This window comes from Micropterus salmoides, unplaced genomic scaffold (assembly GCF_014851395.1).
Source record: "Micropterus salmoides isolate LMB-PRFRI ecotype aquatic unplaced genomic scaffold, ASM1485139v1 Ms_hic_scaffold_10, whole genome shotgun sequence".
NCBI lineage: Eukaryota > Metazoa > Chordata > Actinopteri > Centrarchiformes > Centrarchidae > Micropterus > Micropterus salmoides.
Window position 1 is genome coordinate 11,302,172 of NW_024040041.1, and position 15,570 is coordinate 11,317,741.

A 15,570-nucleotide genomic window follows, 5' to 3' on the forward strand; every position below is an offset into this window, starting at 1 on the left:
GGGATTACAGCGCAGCACTTACCTTAGCTATAAACAGACAGACGTACACAGATTCAGAAACAACTCAGACAAATTTGGCACATTTCATTTGATTTTTTGCACAGTTTTAAATATTGACACGTTGTTAGTGTAACTGTCAGGCTTGCTTATGCTGTCTCACCCCCCCCCGCCGTCAATATTTGAAATCTACATAGTTGATTTCTCACCTCAAAACTTCTCAGAAGTGGATTCAGTTCTGAAATTACATACGAAAACTGTAAAATATAAAACTCTCTGTTGCTGGCCTCTGTCTGACGTGCGCAATGATGACGCAGTGAATAGAGCCAATTCTCTCTGACCAATCAGTAGTCTGCTGTGTTTTCACGTCACATTTTAGTATCGCCTCAGCTCACTTGGAACCTCGATGGAGGTGATACGAAAAAAAGTACCTGGAAGCAGGTGCAACTTTTCTACAATGGAAAACCAAACAAAAGGTGAGTCGAGCTGGTACTGGGCAGTGTGAAAGGGGCTTTAAACAGCTCTGAGCAGCAGTGAGCAGCTTTGATGAACATCTTTATTACATGCTGGAAGTTTGAGTTTTAGTAAAAATCTGAAGGTGACCAGAGAATAGCGTGTAACAGCAGTCTTACAAATAGATGAGTGGCATGCATTGCTGCTTGACACCAAAGTCAGAAATGTTCAGTTCCAAAACTAAGGACCTCATATTTCCCTAAACTATTCTGGTCAACCTGTTTAAATGGCAGATGAAATCAGCTGTTTGTTTATAAATTGGCACACAGTTTGTTCCTTTCTTTGCTACCACTTTCAGCCACCACCCTCCTCCCTCTGTTCACACACTGCCCCCTCTTCATCCTCCACTCCTTTCTAACCATTAAGTGTTTCGCCAGATGGTTCTGGGTTCAACAACAACAGCAAGGCATGGTGGGGGCCCTCCTGGAGTGCACATATACACACCATGGACAGCATCTGTTTATGAATGGACCGACAATTGCCCATCCCCCGACAGCTACAGCTGACAAGAAGGGGGTGGGGGGCCTTAACTCACCAAAAGCAAAAGAAGGTGCTAATGTAGAACAAGGCCGGCATAACAGGGGGAAGTAAAGAAGAGGACAACACAGTTGCAATTGCAAATGTTTTATAGTTTGTTTTTTGCTTTTCTAGTGCCAGGTGGAAAATACAGGAAACCTAATTCACTCCAAGACCCAACCCGGCATTTAAACATCAATTAATTCATAACAAAGCAAAATTGCACAAAGTGTAACTGTAAGACTTTTGTTGTAAGTGCTTTTCTTGTCCTGTCTTTTTTAAATTAAACAATTATGACAAAAAAAAAAAAATTTCACCTGAAATAGTTCTACAATTTTAGTGGTGCAACTAACCAACTTTCACTAATTAATCGGTCGATTAAGATTTTAGTCTATAAAACAAGAACAAAAATAAAAATAAAGAGAAAAGATGCCCAGGCGACATCTTTTATTTTGCTTGTTTTGTCAGACCAACAGAAAGATATATTCTATAATTTACAATGATAAAAGAAAACAATAAGTAATAAATCCTTTCACTTGAGACAAATGTTTGACATTATTGGCTGATCAGTGTCTTCACATTGAGCCACAGACCCAGCCATCCACGTGCTCAAAAGCGCTCCAGGAGCTCTTTCATGCCATCAGACTTCACAACGCGACAGCACCCGGTGCCTCCGCTGACTGAGACTCCACTTGCAGTTAAACTGTCACCACCACAAAACACAGCACATGTTCAATACAAACAGATACTCTGAGTGTATGACCGCATGTATATTTAAAAAAAAAACAAAACATATGCACACACACACACACCCCTAATTATTGTATATATTATTCCTCTTCATTTTTTTTTAAACTACACTTGCTTGTGCTGCTGTGTCAACTTCAATTTCCCCTACAGCGGATCAATACCTACATCTGAAGTTGTCTTGATTATTGGGACAGTTGGCAATTAAAACACTAAAAGTTTACATACTGAGTAGAGCACCTTATAATGTAGCTGTGTAGTGTTATGTTATCTACTGTTGAGCAAATACCTGCAGACTTTCCAGAGTTGTAAAATCCAGTCTCACAGTATTATAAAGCATCTTAGCATCTAACAAGACTCCAAACTCTCAAATTATTATTCAAAATGCTTTGTCCATTTTTTCACTGGTGCCTGTAAAAACTAGGGCTGAACGATTTTGGAAAATAATCTAATTTTGATTTTTTTAAAACAGATATGCGATTAGTTTTTAACAGACAAGCAATAAATCACTGTATAGTATGACCAACACAGTACTGGCTTTGATGAAACTAGGTAATGCATGAATAACCACCAATTGAGTCCTTATCTCAAATAAAAAAAATAAGAATTATTTTCTGGATCCCAGCAAACAAAAAATACTCAGTTTGAAGTTCAATACAAAAGTTGGCCAACGGGTCTAGTAGACATGATCTGTAGCTCTCTGACAATACAGAAGCGATGTTCACGCTTCCCCTGCAGACTGCTTTACTCTCGCATATCATGTGACCAGAGTGTAATCACAGCCTTTGCGATTAGAAAACCTCCTTTTATCATATATTATCGCAAATGCAATAAATCGTTCAGCCCTAGTAGACACCCCCACAACTACAATAGCTAACATCACAACATCAGCATAAGTTGGTGAACTAGAAAGTAAGCTGAATGTCCGTGGGAATGTTCTTTAACGTTACCTGACACACAAATCATGGTTGGACTAGTGTTGTGTGGCTCGGTCGGGGCCACTTTCATTTACAGAGCCAGGGCTGTGTACAAACCAGATTTTTATTTCAGCATACACAGACCGGACAGCTAGCGGACTGAAAAGATATTCACTGAATTTGACAAGAGGTGTATTGGCTTAGAATCGCATACCCCATTTTTAACTATCATCTTTAAAGCTCTGGCCTTAAGGTGAGATATGTGTCAGGGCAAAAGACACTGGTCAGGGTTTAAGAGGGTGGACTCACACAGAGACAATATTACATATCACACGTCTCATGAGGTCGCCATTTTTGGTATATACACTGTATTTTTGGCTGTATATGGGCCATGCTTCAAAACATGCAGTTTTCACAGGTGCTGACCATGTGCTTTCTGTTACTGTTTTATACTGAGTTTTGTACAAACGTGATAAATCAGGCCAGTAATATAACAATTTTCTTGAGTGTTGTGAATAAAATTAAAGTTGTGAACTAATAAGATGGATTTTATCAACACCAGGCAAATTGGAAACATGCCTCAAACAAGCAAGTCGGTTGATTTTCACAATAGATTAATCGCTTGAGTAACAATACCAAACATTTGCTGGTACCAGCCTGTAAAATGTTTCCTGCATTTCCTGCTTTTCTCTGTGCTATATAATAGTAAATTGAAAGTTTTGGGATATGGACCTTTTGGTGGGACAAAACAAGCAATCTGAATATGTAAATGTAATTTTTCAACATTTTATAGACGAATCGATTATTGGAGTAAACCATCAGCCTAATAAAATCGATACAAATTATTAGTTGCCCCCCTAAACTGCCATATACTGTCAAAAATGTACAAAATACACCCACCCAATTAAAAAACACCTGCAAAATACACTTTAAAACTACTTTTATCGTGGTGCCTTATTTCACAATACATCACAGATAGAAAAGGGCAGCCATTTTAACTGTAACATACAAATCACCAGACTGATGAAAAGGAATCGCTTTCTGAAAACACCTCATGTCTAAATATGGTCTTGGCTGAGTTTCTAGTGAATAATATAACAATCTGGACAGCTTATTCCACTATTCAGCATGTACCTTTTGGTTTTTCCATCTTAAGACAGGGGGAGTGCTGAGAGGGATAAGAGCAGCAGACAGATGAACAGACGATGAAAATAGTTGTGAAAGGTCACTGGTGCAGTTATGTACAACTCTAGCACAAGAGATTAGCGTCCATTCAGTACAGTAGATACACACTGCATTAGGCTACACAGAGATGAGCAAGACAATAGTTTCTTTGACTCACCCCTTTGTCCTGGTGAAAAAAAAAGTGAATTTCTCTGAACCTGCCTCATTCTTTAACTTTTTTTTTTTTTTAAAGCTATGTCTTCTCTGCCCATGCGAGATTCACTGTGTAGCACAGATTTGCTGCCACCCACTTGCCTTTTCTGTGAACCCTTTTCTAACTGCTGTCAAATAAAGCTAAGACTTTAAAAATAATAAAACTATATTTAGGTTTCCGAAGAGTTAGAGATCAGAAATCTGAGACTTTAGACTACTGCATCCTAAGACCCCGTAGGAGTGTTTCTCAGTCCCAAAAGTGAGTCATGCAGAGAAGACAGAATGGACTTTCAAATTTATAGGAGACAGGGTATTGATTGCTTTTGCAGGCTGGTGGAAGCTGCCGTTTTTCACACAAACACCGCCAGACATACACCCAAACATAAACTGATAACATAAGCATCCACAAAACACACACTCAGGAGAGTTCCTATGTCCCAGAAGAAAAGCCGGAGGGTAGTCGCATGGCTAATTTGCATGTACAACGCCACAGCATTTGCATCAATTTGCATTAGCATGTTCTCAGCGAGGAAACACTGGAGACTCCGTTCAGGAAAGCCATCACTCAATTAGTGAATGACAAGATATATCTCCTCATCACAAACAGCCCAACAGCAAAGGCTTTATGAGGCTGACATTGCGAGATGTAACATTTCCTGTCTAGCTGCATCAAACCTGTTGTTCAACAGCGCAGTCAAAATCAGAACGGTTCATTTCAGGTCATGGTAATGTAAGAAAGGCAACATGATATTTCTGACTGGATAAAAAGCTATTGAATTTTGCTGCTGGCAGGAGGAGGGAGGGGCAAGATGTGAATCAGTTATTTCATACCACAAGAAATGCCAATTCAAGGTTGTTTTTTGTTCCACAACTGAATACAAGAACAAGAGAAAGTATTGAATTGCAAGTCCATTTTACTTTGTTGTAAACTGTACACAGTTAAGACCTCTAACTATAATTAGCCAGTTTACAATGTAGAAAAATAGAATATTAAGTTTGATAAGCCGTTATGCCAAAATGTTTTCAGTAATATACAAGAGTCGTAAATTGATTTCCTTGCCACTGTTTGCAGAAGGTGGACATGTGGTATTAAGCAACCTGTGACTGCATGGAGTGTAGAAAAAAAGAGCCAACTCTAATTAATAGGGTTAGGCTGATTAACATGTCTGACAGTCATCAACCACTGAGCCTTCTGCCATCATTAACACTGATCTAAAAGCCCCCAAGAATGAAAACATATTTAGAGACTAGTAATTTGGGGAATGGAGTGAGACAACTAAAAGTGAAAGTAAGACGGCACATTGTTCTACAAAAAGAAAAACACATATCACAACTTATTTCACATTATTTATTCGTTGTGTTATGATTACAAATGCAACGGGCCCCCACAAGCAAAAAAGTGGATCAAGCTGGATGTGTGTCTACAAGCTGACTCATAGCAGAGTTCTGCATAATAATAACTAAAGAGCTTCAGAGCATGAGTGCTAAACACATTCAGTTGTTGCAGAGGGATGTCCCCCCCCCCCCCCACCCCCACTGATGCCACAAATCTTTTAAACGTATTAAATTCATGATACTGTGGTTAGCCTTTTATAGAAACATCCACCAAATGCTATTTGTAAACTTTAGGACAGGACAACTTCTTCAGTGCACATAAAAGTGAAACCACTTTCCAAAAGCTAAATAGAAATGACCTCAAGCAACACTATACTGCTCACAATGTTCTGTTTATGGAAATACAGTTTCTGTCTAATTGTATGTAATAAAATCTCTGCTATTTGAAAGCAAACAAATCCCAGAATTAAATTGGATTCATTAAAAGAAAAATTATGCCCATGACAAAAATCATTTGATTGTTGGTGTGGGAAACTCTGAGGCAATAAAACTGTAAATGTTTCATGTCAGAAATGTTACTATTTGGGTATAAATATAGCCCCCCCCCTGATGTTACTTCAGCTGCAGTCACTCCCACACATACAGCTGGAAACCATGACAAAATGCTAGGAAAATGTGAAACATAACCAACTGGCTTTAGCAACAAACCCTAAACAAACTAGCATAATAAAATACCATAGCCATTAGCGAAAATAATATTTAACCCCACAACACAACAGAAGATAAATAACAGAAACGGGACTAAACTAGTATTAAACATAAAGCAGCTGACATGTTTTATAGCTCTTGTTTGAAGAGCATCCCAAAACAGTGGCACTTTTGAAGATGAGGAGGTGGCACATTGACACACTGGCTCTCTGTAATTACACTCAAAAAAAAAAACCCCAATACAATTCAGGAAATTGAGCATGCTAACAAGATTCATCAACAGACTTAGGATCTAAGAACAGATTAAACGCAGCCCTTGGAACGGGTTGATGGACTAGTTGTAGTCCACAACTCTATTGTGTGCCTGCATGTGGACCAACTGCATGGAGACAATGTGCTGCACAAACACCTCTCAACACACAAAACATCAGGACTCTGGCTTCTCATTTAGCGATTTTAAAACAGCAAAGCTTACTCAGCACAATACAGCCTAGACCAACCTAGACCCTCCAATTCAATTCAAACGGAACTGCATGTGCTTGCATAAGCAGCAGCTGCCCATCCCCTGTCCCCCTGATCCCCCCCACACACCCCTTTAGAGGCCCACCACACAGACACACACAGGTCGTGTTATCATGTAAAGAAACATGTCTAGAAAGGTGATATAAATGGGTACACATGCTCTTAAAGTGAGCGCATGTGTGTATATTCATGGTGGCACACTCACCTGTTAAGATGCTTCAGCTTCTTTGGTGGCAACAGCTTCCAATTCCAAATCTCTTAAAGAGAAAAAGATAATGTTAATCTCTCACATATCAAAGCCTACATTTACCTAAACAAATAAAAGATACCCTGCATGTGGGTGTTACAGTTTTAGTGTGATGAAAACACCACCCTGTAAAAAGTGGGTTACACAAACAAACCTGAAATAGTAAACAACTCCTTTAAAATGTTTCACATTAATTATTGATGGTGCAAAGGGGTTAAAAGACATGCACCTCACCCACAAAACATATGCAACCACAAGCATACACAAATACAGATTTTATCATAAAAGTATTTTCTGTATGAAAGGTATGTCAATTGGTTGATGTGGAAATGCAGGTTGAACTGCATAACAGGACGATGGACGAGCAGGGCCCCATGAAGCAGAGGCCCTGCGAGGTTAACCGAAAAGGTGTGTCTCTGACAATGACAGAGAGAGAGACAGAGTGAGAGTGTGTGTAGGTCAGAGTTACAGCTCAGGTCCTGATCGGCCATTATCTCAGCTGTTGCCTGATTTACTGCTTAACCAACATGGCTCCTCTCGAGCCTGGTGTTTTTCACAGCGCGAGCCAAGACCAACAATGGCCTTAACGGGCATCTGATTAGAGAGTCCATGCAATTAAATTATTTTGTGGCTTAGCCGTGTTTGCAGCGTTATTGAGGCAGTGTAAAAAGTTAGGGTGAACACGAGTGCAATCCAGCATAGCGGAGGTCTAGTTCTAAGTTAACCGTCTGCTCAGTCTACTGCCGATAGAGGGCGTTAAACGCCCGGACCGAAAATCAACTCTGCAGGTTCACAATTTCACCATGAAATTTACATTGATATTACGTTTCATCACAGTTGTTTATGATGTTTAAGGTAATTTGAACTACCGTGTCCTCTCCGCGAGTCACCAAAAAGCCGAGCAATCAGTCTGCGTCACCGCCGAGCAACCTGCGTCGTCAAATTAGCATGACTGCTAATGCTAGCTAAAAGCTAACGTTACGAAGCGGTTAGCTCGTTAGTTAGGTAACTTACCGGGTTTTACTTCAAATGTAGCGATTGTGGTTTTTAATAAAAACAGTTAGACGTGGAATAATAAAATGATAGGTTATTGATAAACAAATCCATATAAACAATCTCTCGAAATACAGAATACTCACTTAGAGCAGATATTTACGCACTGCTTGCGAGCTAAGGTTAACCAATGCTCTTACTAGTTAGCACAAGGTTAACCTGCGTACAAATAGTGTTTTCCCGTCAATACACTTTGAAATGTTCAGTCATCTGCAGGCAAACAAAATCCCCTGGTTTGTCAGTCGATGCGTTTGCAAACTGCATTGCAACCGAGCCGCCATGCCAAGTGCGAGCTAAACGGGAGGCTAGCTGGCTATCTAGCTTAGCCTATTCACAGCTAACTAAACAACAGCGGCTGCTCAACATAGCTGCACCAGTCCCCGGTCTCCCTGCTCTGGGCTCTCTGTGTACATTAGCTCGACAAACGTCACCCGGTCAAGAAAACAATGTAAAAACAATCTCACCTCATTGAAGTATAAAGTGCAACAGAGTAGAAAGGAAAGCCGGCTGTAAGGCTAAAATAATTTCAACGCGTTTGCAGCATCTACGAGGGGAGGCATCCGTCCTGCATGATCGCCATTTTCTTAAATCGCTGTTGGCTAACCTTCTTTCGCTTGAGTTCTGCTTTCCCCTCCTCTCTCTGCATTCACCTCAGCTCTGGCTTGTGTGTGTTTCTGGAGGGGGGAGACAGAGCAGGAAACGCATTAACCACTTCCTCTGACTGAGAACCAAACACCAGCGAAAGGTACCTAAATGGTATCGAGAGGATAGTAAAAACATGTAAAGCATGTCAACCCTGTTCAAGGTAAGCTGCTTAGTCCCTTAAAATTAATAAACCCATCACAAATGGTACCATGGGTCAAATGCATCAGACTTAAACACACGAAGGCTTATTTTTATGTTAATATAAATAGACTTATATATATATATATATATAGACATAAGTATAGCATGGATAATTCGATGATGGCATACTTTGTATAGGTATATAATAGCTATATTATATAATAATATAACACAAATTAGAGATAGAGAAAAAATAAACAGCCTAACCATAATAACCAGACATCATCTCCCATTATTGATGTACAGGTACAGACAATGACACTATAGCCAGAATTTTGAAAACTAATGTCCCAAACGCACCCCTCACTCCCCTCATACTATTATGACCAGAAACAAAGAAGATTAAATTCTTGTCTTCTTATTATTTTGATATTTTATGTATTAACTGTTCAATTCTACTTTCCATACATTTTATCCCCTAACTTGAAGGTCTTCAAATCCTCCTCCACACTGCTATGAATACAATTCTGGAAACCTGTTTAGTTTTGTAAGTAGTCAGTTAAAATACTGAAATGAGCCCAAAAAAAAAATACGCACCATAGCTACATTTTTTATTATAAATCTATAGACCTCATCTAGTCGATATTCAACACATCTGAAAAGTCTTGGAAAGTCTAACTATACTGTAATTTCAGACATTGTTTTGGGAGAAATCAAGAATATAACTCAAGAATGTCATTGTAATGTTAAACCCACACATAGCAGTAAACTACAGTACATACTAACAAATTAAGTTTAATTTTATTGACCAGTAAACCCAGTGTTTGAAAACACAGAAAGTAACATTATTAAAATACCTGTCAGAATAGTGATGTACTAAACACGGAGCAATAGAGCTAGTGAAGTTGGACTACATCGTATGCATTTAATTTGAGGAACGCTTTCTAAAAAAAAAAAGCCTGTTGTTGGTCGGTGATGTTTTCTTGTTATGTAATGTGTGTATTCTAGGTTGTTTTTAATGAATCTTTTTCATTTTATTAGCACCCTGTAATATGTGTCAAGCAGCATAAACCTATTAATTGCACAGTAAAAAGTCACACAGTGAGTCATTGTGGAATCATGATGCCAAATAGCCTAAAATACACAGTAAAGTATGGTGATGTGGTATATTTCGACATAAATTCCAATTTCAAGGTTTCTACAGACTTTTAACCTATGTCCTGAAAAGTATCAGAATAAGAACATGATTAAGTAAAATTACTTTAAGGCAAAACGAAGATTTACCATTGGCAAATTGATTGATTCCAGACAATAGCATTTATAATTTATTCACTGGGAGTAGAGAAAGACAAATATTCTGTTAGAGGATCCAGAGTCAAACCCCAGGTCGACATCCACTCTGCTGTTGTGTCCCTGAGCAGAACAATGAACACTAGTGTCTGTCTGTAGGCGTTTCTGACCTCCCTGTGAATCAAGTGAAATAAGAGTGCCCTTGCCAGATATTTTATGAATTTCATTATTTAGCGTACCTGCTGTGCAATGCAAAAGGGCACTCTAATTGTGATTCACCTTACTTCATCTTCATCTTCCATAGAGAAATATTTTGAAAAACGTGCAATATTTGCATATAAAAATTAAACAATGGTCACAAGGTTTGGATGTTTACTGGGCTAAATCAGCTTTGATCACATGATGTCACCCACTCTAAGCTATATCCTTTTATAATGTTCTCTTCTTTAAGATTATTTAATTCCCACAATTTCCATTTTTCATGCACAATATTTAAAACGTAGACACATTTGTCCTCTACTCTCTTTGCAATGTGACTTAAAATTTTTGAATAAATGGCAGTGGTAATTGACCTTGCGTGTGGTTGTGCTCATCATCAAAGCACTAATGCAATGCTGCTGAACACCTAAGAGCAGAAAACCTGACAGCAGGCAGTTGTGAGGTACAAGAGAAAATGCAAATGCTTTTTTGTGTTCAGTGCACTTCCTAATGTATGTACAAAGTGAATGAAAGTAAAACTATAAGTCACACACATACATAGATGCTGGATCTCTTCACTGTTTTCACAAGCTTGTCTTAGCCACCCATGCATGGCCGGCTTTAGCTGTTGTGTAAAAAAAACAACAACCCTAAAACGAGTTTTCAAAAAGAGACTGAGACAGCAGAGAAACAAATACAGAGTGGAATCTGCCAACTGCAATGTTTCACTGATGAGACAAAGGCTGTTGCTGCTTACAGGAGAGACCGGCAATACATGTGTGCAAAGCAATGACCATTGACCCACTGATGGTAAAAACAACCCCATCCTTGTGCTCAAATTACCTCCCTTATCTGTGTGTATTTGACTGTGAGGGAGAGAGAGAGAGAGAGGTGTAGAGTTCACCTACTGCCAAGTAATGATTTTATTTGACAAGGTATCATAGACAGGGAGATTAGATTTTACAGTATATAAACAAGTGGCTAACATCTCAGCCCTGTTGCCAATACCCAAATTTGGGTTTCCCAATAGATTTCTAGAACTGATTATGTGTTTGTGACAACTGGTAATTCAGATACAGTTGGCCTCCAAATGGAAAATATTGAATCGATTGTCCCTCCAACGTGTGTGTCTAATATTTTCCACCTTCATGTGCTTGTTCAAATTTCCTATTTCCCTGCTTCATAAGTTATAATTGCAAGGGGAGACACACTGAGGATGTCAGAACTTGTTTTATCTATAGCTTGAGAAGCATTATTATTCGTTTGCAACAAACTTAATTAGACAGGAAAGATATCTGGAGAGTAAAACTCCTAAATGGGATTGTTCTTTCCTGTTCTTGCCTTTGTAGTGCATGTAGGAAAATGGTGTTTACACTCTTGTATGATAAAAGTGTCAATAAAACATTACACCTCAGAAACTTGAATCACAATTAATTTCAAAGCCCCCACTTGTAGTTACTGTACATGATAGAGGATATTGATGTGTGTGTCTTTAGTTGTCTTTCAATATTTTCCTCCCCATTTCGCTGCAGGATTTGCGCTTTATCATGTACAGTATTATCAAGGGTTCAAGGGTTCATTTAATGGTCATTTTACAACATAGGGTTGTATAATAACATTTATGTTGTCCCTTTATGTGCTTGGACTGTCCTTAGGGCTATGCACAGGCACTTTAGCAATATCACTGATACTTGGGAGATGGGTACCAATGATCTTCTGAGCAGTTTTAATCACCCGCTGCAGAGCCCTCCGGTTCTGGGCCGTGCACATACCATGCCACTTTGTGCTGTTTCCATTCAGGATGCTTTCTATTGCTCCTCTGTAAAAGTCGACAAGAACTTGGCACCGGAATTTTGTCTTCTTACGTTTCCATAAGAAATACAGCCATTTCTGAGCTTCCTTTACCAGCGTGAAGATGTGAGATGACCTTGTCAGGTTCTCTCATTCCCAGGAACCTGAAACTGTTCACCTGCTCCACCTCAGCACCACTGATGTAGTCAGGAGTGTCTTTTCCTCCTTTTTCCTTAAACCAACAGTCAGCTTCTTGGTTTTGCTGACATTGAGCTGTATCCATTCTTATACCATTAGTGCATTTTACTAACTTGACGTCTTCCCTCTCCTGTAGTTTTGGGCTTTTTGTCACTCTCCTTCTGTTGCTTAGGTGTTTCTGGCTCTGGAGCTGTTGAGTCTGAATCTGTGGTTGCAAGCCACCTTCTCACCCCATGTTCCTGCTCAACACCCGCTGCTACAATTATTATTATTAGTCCTGTTATAATTGTCATTATTTTTGCTGTCATTCTCAGTACTATTACTCATTGTCATTCAAATCTGTACTATTACCACCATTAATAGTGTTTTAGATCTCTATGTGGAACTTGTGTTGGGACAATGCCAACGATCGCCGTTCTTGTATGCTTAAGGATGCGTTGGCTACCTTGTGATTGACGTCATGTGTCGCTACCATGGCGACCTGATAGGTGTCGCAATGCATATCCCTCCCCAGCTCCACCATCTCGTTCAAATATGGTCACTTCTGGTTAAAAAAACAAAACAAGATGGCGACAGCCAAAATACCAAACTCGAGGCTTCCACAGACCAATGGGACGTCACTGTGGCTATGTCCACTTCTTTTAAACAGTCTGGGTTCCTAAGTAATAGGATCTTGCCTCGAACTAAAAGGCTTCAGCAAGTTCAGCTTGAAATCATGGCTTTTGGGGAACTTTAAACTTTTTTATTAATATTAATAGTGTGTTTATATATATTTTAGCATTAGCTGCTTGGCAGCTTTAAGTCTTTAGTAAGTTAGTGCATGCTAGATAGTGTGTTGTATTTTGATTTCTCAAGAAAATTCTGAAAAAACATTGAAATGCCTTATATCAATATATAACATCAAATCCTACAATCAACTGTAAGAAAAGGAAAGCATGCGACACAACAGTATTTACTGACAGAGTAGCAGACAGTTTGGGGCACTTTTTTCACACATACATGCAAACAAATCCAAGTAATAATGTGTTTTGATAGAAGATACAGAGTTATAGTTAAGCTAATAATGGTGTTTGTGCCAAATGAAACAGAATGTCAAAACTTCTCTCTCTTACAGGTTGCTGCAGTTTTCACCTTCAGTAATGCCTCCCTTCTTCATGCACTTTTTCCAGTAGGTGAAGTTGTGCCAGATCCCCAACTCAAAGTTAGGTAAAGTAAAAACTTAAGTCAACTACAATATATAAAAGACCTGGCAGTTTGTCTAGCTTGTTGAATGAGTGTCCATTCATGCATTACAATATACAGAGGCAAACTAGCATTACATTAAGCTGGTAGACCGTAACAAAACAGAAAAGTCCAGAGACAGCCAGCGTAAAAACCTGAACAAAGCAAGACAGAGAAGAATAGAACAGTGCAGAACAGAGCAAAACAGCTTTGCTACAGGGTTAGGTCACCAGCATGAGTAAAATGGTGACTTTTTTACAAATGTGGTAACATCAAGATTACAACAATTATTTAACTTCTGCTTTTTATGTTAAAATGGTCTACCAACCAATGTCCGATACTAACTAGGAAGGGTGTGTTTGAAAGGTCAGAAAACTCCTTTTTAGCTGCTTGTCGCAATGAATGACAAATCTACAATTCTGAAACCCATGAGTGTGTGGGCGTGTGCATGGATGAGGTTTACTGGGAGAAGAGCAGAAAAGTCAAAGAGTTTGACAGTCTGTGACAAGGCAGTCACCTTGACTGGCAGAGCCATGTATACCTAACAGGCCACAGTTTAATCATTCACACACAGACCATGGTTACTTGGGCAAACAAATGCAAACAAGTACACATAGCACTGGCTGAGATAAAGTTATGCAATTGCGCGCGCACACACACACACACACACACACACACACACACACATAACCTCCTCAAAACCAAACGCATGCATGCACACACATACATTTTGTTTTTTGATATGATGGTTAATATGTCCCCCAATTTTGCTTGTTTTGTGGGTTTGACTCAACTACAGTCTATATTTCATACATGCACACACACACAAACCTGCTGGAAAACACAAACAGAAACGGGTCGCAGCTGCAGGAGCTTGGAAGCGTATAAAAATGGTGAAGACCATTGTTGTGGAGAGAGAGGAAGGGGCATAGAAAATTGGGCTGAAATGTGAATGTATGGGAGGAAAAGGGAAAGTGAGCAGGAAGGAGCAGGGGAACAGAAAGTTAGTGAGGAGAGAGAGATTATGGGGGGGGCGGGGCGAGTGATACAGACAGAATGACAGACATAGAGGAAGGTCAGAAAAGAGATTTGCATGTCAAGTAGTAATAGGCTTGTCCTGAGCACAGACACGCACACTGCTAAGCTGCAGTGTTCGTAGTGCTGCAGCCGGTGTGTTTGTGTGCACGTCACCAACCTGAACCAGATGCCACCTTACTGATCAGAATTACATTTCTACCAGTGTCTTCAGACCGACTACTGTATTTCTAAAGCCTGTAAAACAACATACAGAATGTATAAATACATGTATTGTGTGTGTCTTTGCAAGTGTGTGTCAGTGACTTCGATACCGCTCAGCTTCGTCTTCTTGTTCCCTGTTCCTTTGAGTCTGATCGAAATCATTTGTCTCGGCCTCCCCCATCCAGTCCACACTTATCATCACAACCCGTTCATTTTTCACGTTCTCCCTCTCCAACCTCATTATCGTCTCCCTGCCTCACTTTCTATCAGCATAAAAACACAGATACACAATTGCCGCCAGCGTGCACACAAACACACACACGACTCATGAGATGTCTGACTCCTCTTCTTCTTCTCTATTTATTGCTCTCTGTTCTTTTTCATCATCATGTTTCCTTTGAGCTTGTCAAGTGAAATTCATCCATTGTTAATTTTAATCTTTGAAATGCTGTTAAGTGCATTTGCTGCCTTCATGAAATAAAAAAAAAGCACACACAAATCCACCAGTATAGAAAGCACATTTTTAAAAGGCAGGTCTAATGAGTGCTTTTTGACTGAAATTAACACAGGTTGGTCCAAACATTTTAGATGGACCCAGATTTTTCTTTCTGCTCTGAATGGAAAATAGAATCACTTTTATTGGCCAGGTATGTTTACACAAATGAGGAATCTGACTCCAGTCTTACATTTCTCTCAGTGTGCATACACAGAACAAGCATAACCAGAAACAAGCTCAGCAAAAACAGACACAAACTGCAATGTGCAGTACACACTTACAACAGAAACATAAAAAACAACATTTGTGGAATAAATATTTTTGTGCAGGTATTATGTACATGAGGTAGGTGGATATGATATATACAGTATACAGGTAGATGTTATAGTCAGAGTCACATGGTTATTGCACTGGGATTG

General features: G+C 39.3%; 1 protein-coding gene across 5 annotated transcripts in view; it reads right to left on the bottom strand.

The window, feature by feature from the left end:
- LOC119885846 (trinucleotide repeat-containing gene 6A protein-like) overlaps window positions 1-8,534 on the bottom strand; it is a 41,931-nt gene extending 33,397 nt beyond the window's left edge. For all 5 annotated transcript variants that reach the window (XM_038696149.1, XM_038696175.1, XM_038696159.1 and 2 more), the window contains exons 1-2: window positions 8,397-8,534; window positions 6,838-6,889 (exon numbers count right to left, since the gene is read on the bottom strand). The gene's annotated coding sequence lies outside the window, so the exon portion shown is untranslated. The remainder of the gene's footprint in view (window positions 1-6,837; window positions 6,890-8,396) is intronic.
- Window positions 8,535-15,570: the final 7,036 nt, after the last annotated feature.